The sequence below is a fragment of the Lolium rigidum genome, chromosome 7 (assembly GCF_022539505.1).
Source record: "Lolium rigidum isolate FL_2022 chromosome 7, APGP_CSIRO_Lrig_0.1, whole genome shotgun sequence".
NCBI lineage: Eukaryota > Viridiplantae > Streptophyta > Magnoliopsida > Poales > Poaceae > Lolium > Lolium rigidum.
This window is the reverse complement of record NC_061514.1, coordinates 345977938-345991724: the sequence shown is the minus strand read 5'-3', so window position 1 is coordinate 345991724 and position 13787 is coordinate 345977938.

Sequence of the window (13787 nt, the reverse complement as noted above, 5' to 3'; positions counted from 1 at the left end):
TTTAACAGTGTCACTCTCTAAGTAAGACTTGAATGCATTAAAGTCTTCTAAGGAGAGCGTCGGGTCTTTGCTACTTATCCTCTCCCAGCTTTCACCGGCCTCGATCTTTCTCTTCACCCGGTTCTTCCAGCTGCTCAAGGCGGTGCTCATCTTCGTGAGAGCTAAAGAGTCCACCTTCTTATTGAACGGCTCCGGGAATGTGTATCGTTGGTGAAGCTTCTGGAGGAGGGATTGGGCGATAGCCTCGTTGTCCTTGCTTCTGAGGTCCTGAGTTAGGATCGGCACGGTTTCACGGACGATGCACCCTAGTTGCATGCCGTACCCTTTGGCAACCCACGAAGGCTCCATCGGTAGGCCACTTTCGGAAACTACCGTGACAACATCGGTGACATTGGCGAGCACGTGCGGCCTCCGATCCTTCCTTGGCCTCCTCGCCGTCCTCTTCTTCTTACCCTCCTGAGGGTTGCCGCCGCTATCACCTTCCGTGCGGTTGGCCGCGTTCTCTTCACCGGTCTCGGCGGTGTCGTCCCAGGTATCTTCATCGTCGCCGGTTTCGGCGGCGGCCCCCCGGCCCTCTCCCTCGTCGGTGTCGTCGGCGGCCCCCCGGCCCTCTCCCTCAGAGGCGGCGTCCCGACCCTCTTCCTCATCGCCGGGCGACTCGGCGGCGGCCTTCCGGGGCCGCTCGTAGCCCTCCCAGAAGTCCTTGTTGGCCTCTCTCGCTTCTTCGTTCTGGCTCCTGGGCTTAGAAGTGCTGCCCGACATGTTTATTTGCACTTCATTAAAAAGAGGCAAAAAGTTAGTACAAAAGTCAACCAAAAAATTCGGCATGACCTTTGCTATTTTTTCTACGTAGGAGTGCCCATTTCTCAACCGAAACGGAAGTTAATCAACGCTTCGGGAGAAATGGGCAACTCAATGAAATCCCTGCAAAAATATCCACCATATACACCATAAATCCACCATATCCACCATACAAAATTGCACCATATCCACCATATATCCACCATATCAGTTAGTACTACAAACCAGAAAACCTGGACATATATTGCTGGACATATATAGTTCCTATTTTTTTAACCTGGAGCACTACAACAAATTAACCTGAAGCATCTACAATACATCAAACAAAACCTGGAGCATCAATACAGCAGGCATTATTAACCTAGAGCATCAATACAATATATATTATTAACCTGGAGCATCTACAACAAATTAACCTGGAGAATCTACAATACATCAAACAAAACCTGGAGCAATCACCTGGAGCACTACAACAAACCTGGAGCATCTTTTTAACCAACTGTTAGCATATTTAGTGCAGCCAAGGCAGTAGCTAATGACTTGGAAAAATGATTTCAATAGTAGGCAGTGGTATATATACTGGAGCAATCACTTGGAGCACTACAACAAACCTGGAGCATCTTTTTCTCAACTAACACAGTTCATATATACTATATATATACTGTATATATAATACAACCATCTATGCATTTAATCATGTATTTAATCAGTGGTCATATGTGAACTAAAACCATCTATTTAATCAGTGGCCAAAACTAGCCAAGCACTTCCCTGTACAACATCAAAACTAGCCAAGATAATGAGCATGAGCATGAGCATGATCATTTCATAATTATTCAGACAAACTAGGACACACTAAAACTAGCCAATGAGAATTTCTACTGCATTCAAATAGTAGGCAGTAGCTTTTTATCTCTAAATTTCTACTGCATTCATTTGCTACTGCCAACAAATCCTAGCAGTAATTCAAAATCAACTAGGCAGTGGTTGGTTCACTGCATTCCAATGATGATATGCATCAAATATGACAACAACTAAATTAGCCACTGCATAAAAGTCAGTAGCAATGTTAATTTTTTAAAGGCAGTAGCAATGTTTTCACTTCATTTTACAAAAGGCAGTAGCAATGCTTTATCTATTTGACTTCAAATGAGAAATTTTTTATAGGCAGTAGCAATGTTTTGACTTCATTTTACAAAAGGAGGACAACGAACTTATCAAATGAGGCAGTACTAAAGGCTTTTTGGTCATATATGTTGCCCAATGAACTTATCAAATGAGGACAATGGCCGGAGACATGAAATGGCCCTATCTCCTTCGAAAATTTACCGATTGAATATTGTGCTATCACATGAATACAAACAAAACATAGATAGAAAATTCATATCAAAATTCATACTCGACTCTCTGTTAACCCTCCTTTAAACATTGTCAAAATTCTTATCATCTCGTCTAAATCAAAATTCATACTCGACCATCAAATTTCTATTTGACTAACACATCAAAATTCTTAAATTGAATGTCCACACAAGCTACAGCAGCACTACATCAAAATTCATACTGACCATCAAAATTCTATTTGACTATATGTATATGCAACATTGTCAATTGATCAATCAAAATTAACTACATCACCAGCAATAAGTTAAGAAAATTGAGAACCAAATTGAGAGGCACATAGGGGAGAGGGAGGGAGGCATAGGGGAGAGGGAGGGGGCACAGGGGAGAGGGAGGGAGGCACAGGGGAGAGGGAGGGATCTCACTGACGGCGGTGCTAGGCGGTGATGGTGAGCACAGGCGATGGTCCTCCTCCTCTCCTCCTCCTCCTGCCCGCGGCGCGGGCGGGGTGGTCCTCCTCCTCCTGCTCGCGGCGTGGGCGGGGTGGTCCTCCTCCTCCTGCTCGCGGCGTGGGCGGGGTGGTCCTCCTCCTCCTGCTCGCGGCGTGTCCTGCTCGGCGGTGCTAGGCGGCGGTGGCGAGTGCAGGGAAGCGACGACGGCGAGCGCTGGGAAGAGCTAGGGTTCGTCACGCGATACGAATGGGGAAGAGAGAGATGGGGGGAAGAGCGAACCGCTCATTTCACCAAGTCAGTAAATTCTGTGGCGCACCTAGTTGTGCATGCTCCATAGAATTAAGGAATTCTATGGCGCATGCACAACTAGGTGCGCCACAGAATTTACTGACTTAGTAAACAAATTGGGCTAATGCTGTATTCTGTCAGAAACACAACATTAGCCCACTGGTTAAGCCCAGTGTTAGGCTTGGTAACCCAGGTTCGAACCCTGGTTGCCCCTACTTTTTTGCCTTTTTAAAAATGTTTTTGTTACATTTTCAAGAAACAACACAACACTTAATAATAATTACTAGGGATTTTCAATTACAAATTACTTGTCTCACACACACATGTTCTTGTCTCTCTCACACACACATGCATGAACTTGTCACACACACACACCAAAAAAAGATCTTCTTCCTCCCGGCTTCAAGCTCTAGCTAGCGTCTCTTCGCAATCTTCTTGCCCTTTCGGTTGTTGGCGGTTGAATACTTTATGCCGACCACCTTGAGATTTCTTCGCGTGAACGGACAACCTTTAGAGGGTAGGGAGGTCTTCCTTCTTACTTTACTAGTAGTAGGCATGTCGAAGTGCCTGTCGAATTCCTCCTCAATCTTCGGGTCACCGTTCTTGTCCAAGTCTTCCTCGTTGGCGTCTCCTTGCATTCCTATGATGCTCCTCTTGCCCCTCCTCACGACAACACGGCTAGGCCTCGACGGATAGGTGATGAAGAAGCATTGGTCAACTTGGCTACCGAGTACCCATGGCTCATTTTTCGCGGATGCGTTCTTCGATTTTGCATCGGGTATAACCATGGTTGTGAAATATCGGCCTTCTTTTTCGACCTTCTTGGCCCATCTCACACGAAACATTGGCACCGTCTCTCCACAGTAATTGAGCTCCCATATCTCCTCGATCCTTCCAAAAAATCTTTCCTTGACATTAGTCTTGTCATCGGCGTATGACAAAGATAGTTACTCCCGAGTTTTGATTTTCACTATTTCTGTCCTTTTCCTCGGTGTAGAATCTGTAACCATTGATGTCGTACCCCGATAGGTCCTTACGTTATGCCCGGGTCCCTGTGATAAGGTGTATATGAGTTTTTCATCTTCGGTAGAAGGCCTTTTTCTCTGTGCTTCAAGCAGTTGAGTTTGCTTGAACCAACGCGTGAAGCTGGAGTTGTGCTTTTTGGATACGTCTCCCATCTTCCTCGGCCGGCCCATATCGATGTAATTCTGCTCGACCATGAGGTTCGATCAGTTTTAAGTGTGTAAGGGTATATTGCCCCTATGTGTGGTTTTGGTAATTAATGACAACCCCTATGGACTAATGTTTTCATTGAGTTTACATGAAGGAATATTCCATAGGTACTACTTGTACTCCATGTGTTGGATTCAAGTATGGATGCCATGAAGATAAAGATATATCTTGTGTATTGGCATCATGATCATCGGTTTGAAGATAAATATGTGATATGATCAACAAGAAGAAATGAAGATGGAGTTCTTATGTGGAACTCAATATTAGCCATGCTCTATCTTAAGTGAGTATGAGAAGATACAAGGTTGAGTCGTGCAAGTTCAAGATGAGCATCTCAAGTGGATCACATGCTTGAAGCTTGCCGTCCATTTGGTAATAATGGACATGTGAAGATGTGCATCAATGGTGCTTTCCCATCATGATGTATGGGGAGCATTTGTGAGTCTTCACGAAGCAACGATGATCAAGTTGAGGCATTCCGGTTTGAGAAGAGCTTGAAGAGCTATCATCAAGATCAAGCGGGATGCGCAAGGCAAAGGTATGGCCTTGCTAGGTTTTCCTTTTACCGGTCTCAAGGTGGTTGTTGGGAGACCGGATTATAGGATAGATAGCCGCACTATCAAGAGGGGCTTTCGGTTGGGTAACTTGATCACATCGTCTTAGGGAGCTCAATCCTTTGCATACTTTGCATATCCTTATTGCTTCTTGGTGTTTATCTGTGTGAGGTTCTTGAGCTTGTTGCTAGCTTTACAACAAGCCCAAGTTCATCGAAAACGGAATCCGCATGCATCTTCTTTTGCGTTTTCGAGTTTGGACGTCTTCACCGTTTCTTGACGGTGGGAGACTCCCTCTCTAAAATCTTCTTTTGCGTTTTCGAGTTTGGACGTCTTCACCGTTTGTTGGGGTTCTATTCGTCGTTATCTTTCCAACAAAATTGGTTTCATATCAATCGGAGTTCGGGAGCATTAGTTATTAAAGAAAAGGGAAAAAGAATAAAGAGGAAAAAGAAGAGGGGCAGCCGGTTGGCGGCCGGTCCACCGGGCCACACGCCGGCCCACCCGGGGCAGCCGGTTGGCGACCGGCCAACCGGCCCAGGCGCCGGTCCGCATCTCCCCAGCCCGGCAGCCTCCCCGGCCCGACCGGAATCCCCACCGGGCCGCCTCCCCGCCGAACGGCCCACGCGGCCTGGCGCCCCCGCGCGGCGTGAGCAAATCGCCGCCCAGTGCGCGTGCTGCTGCCGCCCGGTTGCTGGGCCGGCCCGACCAGGCTGCCGACCGGGCTCCTCAGCGCCTAGGCCGGTCGGCCGGCCTGGCTTCCCCCGCGCGGCTCTGGCCTTTGTACCGCCCAGCGCGCGTTCCGCCTCGCCCGGTCAGTGGGCCGGCCCGACCGGACGCCTGACCGGCCTCCCCAGCCCAGGCTCCGGTCAGCCGGTCGCCCCACCGGCCTGGGCGTTTTTCTGGCCCCACTACTAGGAAAAGGCCTAGCCGTAAGGTTGACTTCAGTGGCGCACCATGATGGCCGTGCTCCACTACTACTTAGCAGTGGCGCACCACAAAATGGTGGGCCACTGTTACAAATGTAGTAGTGGCGCACCTTGTTTGTGGTGCGCCATTACTAATTCTGGCGGGAGGCCAGCTCCTACCCAAAACTAATAGTGGCGCACGTCTCCATGGTGCGCCACTGCTACTTTGCTTACTTATGGCGCATGGCTTAGTGGTGCGCCACTGCTAGGAGGTGGCCAGGGCCCTTTAGAGATGAGGGCTTTAGCAATGGCGCACTGCGTGGTGCGCCACTACTAGCTATGGCGCACCGCCAACATGATGCGCCACTGCTAAGTTGGGCAGGGGCGTGGGTTTACATGTACCAGGTGAGCAGTGGCGCACCACTTAGCAGTGCGCCATTGCTATGTCACCCTAGCAGTGGCGCACGGCTAGGTGGTGCGCCATTGCTAACACTGGGACCATTTCCTGCTTTTCACCCTCCACTCACATGTGCCACCCACTTTCCCCAAACACTCTTCCACCACCACCTCCCACCAAATCTGGATCTGGTCGTGTTGCCCCTCCTTCCCACCTCATTTTCACCTCTTCATTCACCAAAATTAAGTTGGTAAACTTAATTTTCTTCATAGGTAAGTAATGGTGAAGCTTCTTAGCTCAATACCCTACTCAATCTCAACTTTTTACCTCATCCAACACTCTAGGTCTCGCCGTATCGGTAACTTTGTTGGTTTTATGCTTTGTGTGTGACCGGTTCCGATCGTCTTGCACAAACACGTGTGTGTGCACATATGTTATGCGAAGCTCATGTGTTGTGTGCGCATGCGCGAAAAGCGTCTCACGTGCATGTGTGTTGTATGCGAAGCCTCCACATGTGTTGTATATGCAAAGCCTCCGATCCACACATGTGTTGCATGTGTTTGTTTGCGGGGATTTGAAATGCGATGGAGTTGCCAATATTTTGCCGAAACGTTGATTCATTTCCGTTTCGGCGAATAGTGGGCATACTACGCATATACATATGTCCTATTTTTAGGGAAGGTCATGCCAAAATTTTCTTTTGGTATGCTAAGATATCCATTTTTTCTGTACCCGCGAGCGACCATGGTCCGCATGATGAGCGAAGGCGTTGTGGCTAGGTTTTTGAAAGCCGCGACAGCCGAGATGATTAGAAATAACCAAAAGGAGATAAGATGTCCGTGTCGAAGATGCAAGCCGACGAGCCTTATGGACCCTAAAGCCGATATGGTGCGGGACCACCTTCTCATGCGTGGTTTCATGGATGGCTATCGGTGGGAAGGCGACGAAGATGATTATGAATTTGTCCATGGGATTTCAACAAGAAATAAGGAAGGAGGTGATCAGGATGTAGAAGATCTCGGGCATGATCAGGATGTAGAAGATCCCGGAGATGATCATGATCACAATGTAGGAGATCCTGGACCTGATGATGAGGAAGATCAAGATGGAGGTCATCATGAAGATGAAGACGATGGACCATCGTCGATGGACTGGGTGCAGGACCCTTATCTTCAAGAGCTGCTTCTCAAGCAGACGAGTAACGCAAGAGCTGCCGCCCGAGAGAAAGCCAAGATGGATCAACTGGAGGTAGACGCGGTTACTCCATTGTATGAAGGATGCAGGACGGAGGATACCCGCCTGAAAGTAACGCTCATGGCACTGGAGATGAAGGTAAAGCACAAAATGACCGACACATCCTTCAACGACAACATGTCATTCTGGCAGGAACGTCTTCCCAAAGGTAACACGTGTCCGACTAGTATCGAGGAGGCCAAGAAAATCGTGTGTCCTCTCGGATTTACCGCATGTGAAATATCATGTGTGCTTGAACGATTGCATCATTTATCGGAACGAGCACGCGGCGTGTACCATATGTCCGGTGTGCGGCGTCGGTCGGTACAAGAAGGGGAAGAAAGCTCCTCGGAAGGTGGTGTGGTACTTTCCGATCACTCCTCGTCTGCGGCGGTATTTCGCGGATCCTAAGCAAGCAAAGCTAATGCGGCGGCACGCGGAGATGAGGAAGGTAGAAGATGACGCAGATGATCCGGACAAAAAGAAAAAGGACAGGATGTTGAGACACCCTTCGGATGCTAGCCAGTGGAATGCGTTGAACCTCGAGTACCCAGAATTTGGGGACGATCCTAGGAACATAAGGCTGGGCGCGAGCACCGATGGAGTCAATCCGTTTGGCAGCCAGAGCAGCACGCATAGCACCTGGCCCGTGTTTGTGTGGATGTACAACCTCCCCCTGGTTGTGCATGAAGAGGAAGTACATTCAAATGAGTATGCTAATTGAAGGGCCGAAACAACCAGGGAACGACATCAATCTGTATATGGGGCTTCGAAAGAGGAGCTAGCCACGCTATGGGACACGCCCGCCAATACGTGGGACGCCGCCGCGGAAGAATATTTCCCTATGAGAGCCGCACTCGCTCACGACGGTGCACGACTTTCTCGGTTACGGATATGTCGCGGGGCAGGTGGTCCACGGATTCAATGCATGCGTCAGGTGCATGGACGACACAACGTACCGCCAGCTAGATAGAGATCCCGGGTCCTCGAAAACGGTGTTCATGGGACATCGAAGGTGGCTTCGCGAGGACGACGCATGGAGGAAACGCAAGGATCTGTTCGATGGTCAAGACGAACCCCGAAGACGGCCACGTACGAGAAGCGGCGAGCAAATAGACGAGCTATTGAAAAATTGGAAAGAGTGCCCACCGCCGGGAAAGAAGCGAAAGGCGCCGAGCCGCTGCTTAAGGTATGGAAGACGAGGTCTGTTTTATGGGACTTGCCGTACTGGAAGATCCTCCGTGTGCCTCACAGCCTTGATGTCATGCACATCACGAAGAACGTGTGCGAGAGTCCGCTTGGTACCCTCCTCAACATGCCAGAGAAGACCAAAGATGGGCCGAAAGCAAGGTACGACTTGCAATCAATTGGGATCGGGGAGGAGCTTCACGCGGGACGCCCTAATGATGATGATGATGATGACGATGACGATGATGAGGCGGAGGACACGCAAAGTCGTCGCAAGGGCAAAAATGCCAAAAAGATTGAATATTACTGCCCCCCCCGCGTGCTTCACTCTAAGTCAGAAGGAGATCGAGCAGTTTTTCGACTGTCTCCTAGGAGTAAAACTTCCCTACGGTTACGCGGGGAAGATAAGCAGGTACCTAGACAAAGCGAAGCAGAGGTTCAGCGGGATGAAGTCTCACGACTGTCACGTGCTGATGACGCAGATACTTCCGGTTGCAATCCGTGGGATCATGGACGCGCACGTCCGTGAAACGCTTTTTGGCCTATGCAACTTTTTCGACGTCATCTCTCGGAAGTCTCGTTGGCGTGAGGCAACTTAGAAGGCTACAGGAAGAGATCGTGGTGATACTGTGCGAGCTTGAGATGTACTTCCCGCCCGCTTTCTTCGACGTTATGGTGCATCTGCTGGTACATATCGTGGAGGATATCATCCAACTGGGCCGACGTTCCTGCACAGCATGATGCCGTTCGAAAGGATGAATGGTGTCATCAAAGGGTACGTTCGCAACAGGGCACGTCCAGACGGAAGCATAGCCAAGGGCTTTCTGACCGAAGAGTGCATCTCCTTCCGCACGAGTTATCTAGAAATCGAGAACCCCGTTGGCCTGCCCGTAAACAGGCATCTCGGGAAGCTCGCTGGATGGGGTCACCGCGACGGTAGCCGCGAAATGCATGTCGACTTCAAGGGTCGAATCGCCGACTTTGAAAGAGCAAACCTAGTCGCGCTACAACACATAGACGTGGTCGATCCTTGGGTGGTAGAGCACAAAACCTTCATCGCAAAGACGTACGGTGATCAGGGCCAACGAGAGGACGGACGGAGATATAATCAAAGAGCACAACTCAACCTTCACGCGGTGGTTCAAGGACAAGATGCCGACGTACCCTATAGACGAGGATTCTTCTGCGGAAGAAAAACTCATATTCGCCTTGTCACAGGGCGCCGAACACAACCCGATGACATTTCAGAGCGTACGATATCAACGGCTACACATTCTACACCGAGGAAAAGGACATGAAGAGCGATTATCGAACTCCGGGGTAACGATGGAGTCCTACACCGGTGACGTCAAGCAGAGATACTACGGAAAGATCGAGGAGATCCGGGAGCTGAGCTACGCCGGAGAGAATGTGCCGATGTTCCGTGTCAGGTGGGCCAAGAACGTCATAAAAGAAGACCGGCATTTCACCACCATGGTTATACCCGAAGCCAAATCCAAGACAGCGGGCGCAAAGGTCACCGCGAAATATGAGCCATGGGTACTAGCTTCCCAAGTGGACCAATGCTTCTTCATTACCGACCCGCAAAAGCCCAGCCGTGTTGTCGTGAGGAGAGGCAAAAGGAGCATCATCGGAATGGATGGAGCCGCCAACGAGCTAGACTTTGACCAGTACGGCGATCCGAAGATGGAAGATGACAACGACGATGATGAAGAACCATACACAACAAGAAGAAGCAGGACCACCCTACCTAAAGGCCGTCCATTCAAGAGAAGAAGTCTAGGAGTTCCGGGGCTAAATTATTCAACCACGAGAAAGAAGGGCAAGAAGATTGTGAAAAGATAATTATGTATCATTTTCTTGTATGAATAATGGATGTCATATTGTTAATCTACACATTGTACCGATCAAAATAGACATATAATTTATATTTTTGGATATTTTCTAGATTCTATAGTATTTTAAATATTCTACATAATTCTAATTATTTATGCCTTTTATTTTGGTGTATTATGCTATTTATTATAGTGTTAAATCAATTTAATAAAAAAGTGAAAAAAATTGGGGCCGCCAGGGTTCGAACCTGGCCGGCTAGGGTAAACCAAACAGGGGGAGCTAGCCATTACGGTACAGTGCGATTCTTGTCAACTGTAGGTGCCGCGCTCGTTTTGACCTAAACCTAAAGAGGCAGTGGCGCACCCCTAGAGGTGCGCTATTGCTAAGCCTCATAGTGGCGCACCCCTAGACGTGCGCTATTGCTAAGGGGAGTCGGGGACTTAGAAAAATCCCGTTCTCTTCCCCGTCCCGACCAAATCCCTCCTCTTCTTCCTCGCGACCGCGCCCTCCTCTCCGCCGGCCACCCCTCCCCTGAGCGACGCCACCCCTCCTCTGAGCGACGCCACCTCCCACCGGCGGCCGCCACCCCTCCCCTGAGCGACGCCACCCCTCCTCTCACGCGAGCGACCATAGACCCCGGCGGCCGGATCCCCTCGACCTCGATCCCCCTCCTCCCACCGGTGCGTGGCCTCTCCCCTCGATTTAACGCCGGCGACCGCCTCTCCCGGCCTCGCCACGGAGGAGCAGCACGCCACGCGCGCGTCGTGGAGCAGCCAGCTGAGCCGCGCCGACCTCGACCGTTGACGCCGCCGCCCTCGACCGCTGACGCCGCCGCCGCATCCTTCCAAGGTAGGTTTCTTGCTGCTGCTGCTCCCCCTCCTCTGCTGCTAGATGTAGTTTCTTTCTGAGCGATTTGGGAGACGCGAGGTGGAGAAGGAACAAGTAGGGGATGCGGGAGAAGGTGGCCGAGTGATGCATGCGAGTTCTCCTTCTGCTGAGAGCAAATGTAGTTCTTTGTAGTTCATTGGAGTTCATAGGAATGCTCTTTGTAGTGTTGAATATGTCTATGCTATGTCTCTCGGTTATATGCATATCATAAAGGCAGCATCATTTCCATTGATCTTGGACTCTTGGTAGTGTAGCAAGCGAAAGGAAGGGGGAAAATCATGGAAAATATCATGGAAAAGTTGTTAGTGTAATGCACATTTATTTTGTTGCAAATGTTCAGTTTCATCGAGATAAACCTACTCGTTTTAGATGCTTTCCCTTGCGGTAGTTTTATGCTTGCTTGCATGATGATGCTGTTTGAGGTGCTGCTTCTTTGTTAGGTTGTTGTTCGGTTCCTAGATGTTGCTTAGGTGCTCGCTGCTTGTTAGGTTGTTGCTTAGGTGTCTGTCTGTCGTTAGATGTTGCTTAGGTGCTGCTCGTCGCTGTTAGGTTCACAATTGATGCTGCTGCTTAGGAGCGATAGTGTTGCGGACAAGTGCTCTGCTATTAAGAGCATTGTTACATGTAAAGTACACTTTAAGCAATAAAAGTCCATTCAGATATTGTTAATGTTATTCACCATCAGGTTAATGTTATTCAGAATTTGCGCGAGTAAGATGTGCTTTGTTGCAGACAAGTGCTCTGCTACGGCTGGCTTCTTTTATTTGATTAAGGTTCTCCTGTGATGTGAATTTTGGTTTTGCATATGCATAGTAGCCCTCTTCAGTCTAGTGTAAAACAATTATCTCCTGGTATTGTTCCTCTTTTTTTGCTAAATTCCTGCCTATGCAGTATCTGTTGTGTTTTATTTTTATATTTTGTTGATATTATGTGTAAACGGAGACTGTGGCATAGTATAAAATAAACACTAGAAATTTAGATGTAATGTAATGTGTCTGTGTTGGTTGACTGTTGTTTTTATGACCTTGTTTATGGTTGTTGCTTGCTGCTGCTGCTAGGTTGTTAGGTTGCTTGCTGCTGCTACTAGGGCTTGCTAGGTTGCTTGCTTGCTGCTGCTGCTGCTATGTGCTTGCTAGGTTGCTTGAAAAAAAGGCTAAGTGTTAACTGAAACTAACACCTGTGGAGAGAACCCTTGCAGCAGGTTACAAAGTAGAACATGAGCTTCTGAATTTACTATGTTGTTCTTCATAGATTTAGTGCTGTTTTTCTATGGGTGTTAGAAGGATGTTTAGTGTTATTTACCATATTGTCATTCTTTCACAGCCCTGGAACAAGAGCACCTGACCGTCGCTGCCGCATCTTCCTCGACCCGAAGCAACAGCTCACCTCTCGGCGACTCCACGCGACTCACGGTGAGCTTGCTGCTGGTGCTGGATGGTGCTTGCTTGCTGTCGCTAGCTGCTAGCTGCTGCTGCTTGCTAGATGCTAGCTGCTCTTCGCTTGCTAGCTGCTAGCTGCTTCTTGCTGCTTGCTAGCTATAGCTGCCGCTGCTTGCTAGCTGCTAGCTGCTTGCTTGCTGCTGCTAGCTGTAGCTGCTTGCTTGCTAGCTGATGCATATAGCTAGTCGATGCATTCGTTGAAGACTGAGCAGCACCTGGAGGATCAATTGTATATATTTATCCATTGTTTTATTGTTGATGCTGATGTTGCTTCTAGCTGATGCTCGATGCTCCTTGCCATCCGGTGCATTTTGTTGTTGCTACTGCTGCTAGCATTTTGTTGCTGGTGTGTATATGGTGGTGTCAACATTTCCGTCGTGTGTATATGGTGTCATATTCTTGTGCGGGGATCGACGAGTTGCCCATTATCGCCGAAATGTTGATTCATTTCCGTTTCGGCGAAAATGGGGCACTCATATGTCCATAAATTAGCATAGGTCATGCCCAATTTTTCCGTGAAATCTTGCGCTAACTTTATGCATTTTTTCCTACTTAGTTCGAACATGGCCAACAACGAAGAGGCCGGCGGCAGCGGTAGCAAGCCATTCCGGATGCTAACCGATGAAATGGAGGTGATGGAGTCACAACCTCGCCGCGACGACGGCGAGGATGATGGCACCGATCCAGAGTACCGAGCGGACGATGCCGCCGAGGATGACACCACTGATGGTGCCGCCGAGGATGACACCACGGATGGTGCCGCCGAGGATGACACCGGCGCACCGAAGAAGCTACGGAGGGAGCGTCGCCCGAATGTGCTCAGCACCGTGAAGCAGGCATTCACCGAAGTGAACGCCAGTGGGCATCCAACGGCGCCCCCTGATTTAGTCAAAGGGTACTCGCCCAACTCGGGTGCATCCTCCGGAGCACGGTCTCGATCAACACCGAGAACCTCAGGCATCCTGACCGAGCGAATTTGCGCACCCTCCTCTTCAAGAAGCTGCACGAACGATACGAGTTCCCGGTGGACTGCTCAGAAAAGCGTCTCATGCGGAACAAAGTGCACAATGCCGCCCTCACGAAGATGAGCACCGCCCTCGCTAGTTGGAGGACCCGAGTGAAGAAAATGATTAATAGTGGTGAGAGTTACGAGAAGATCAAGGAGTCAAATCCCTCGATCACCGAGCAAGACTACGCTGATTTCAAGATCAAGTGCGAGAGCGAGTCAACGT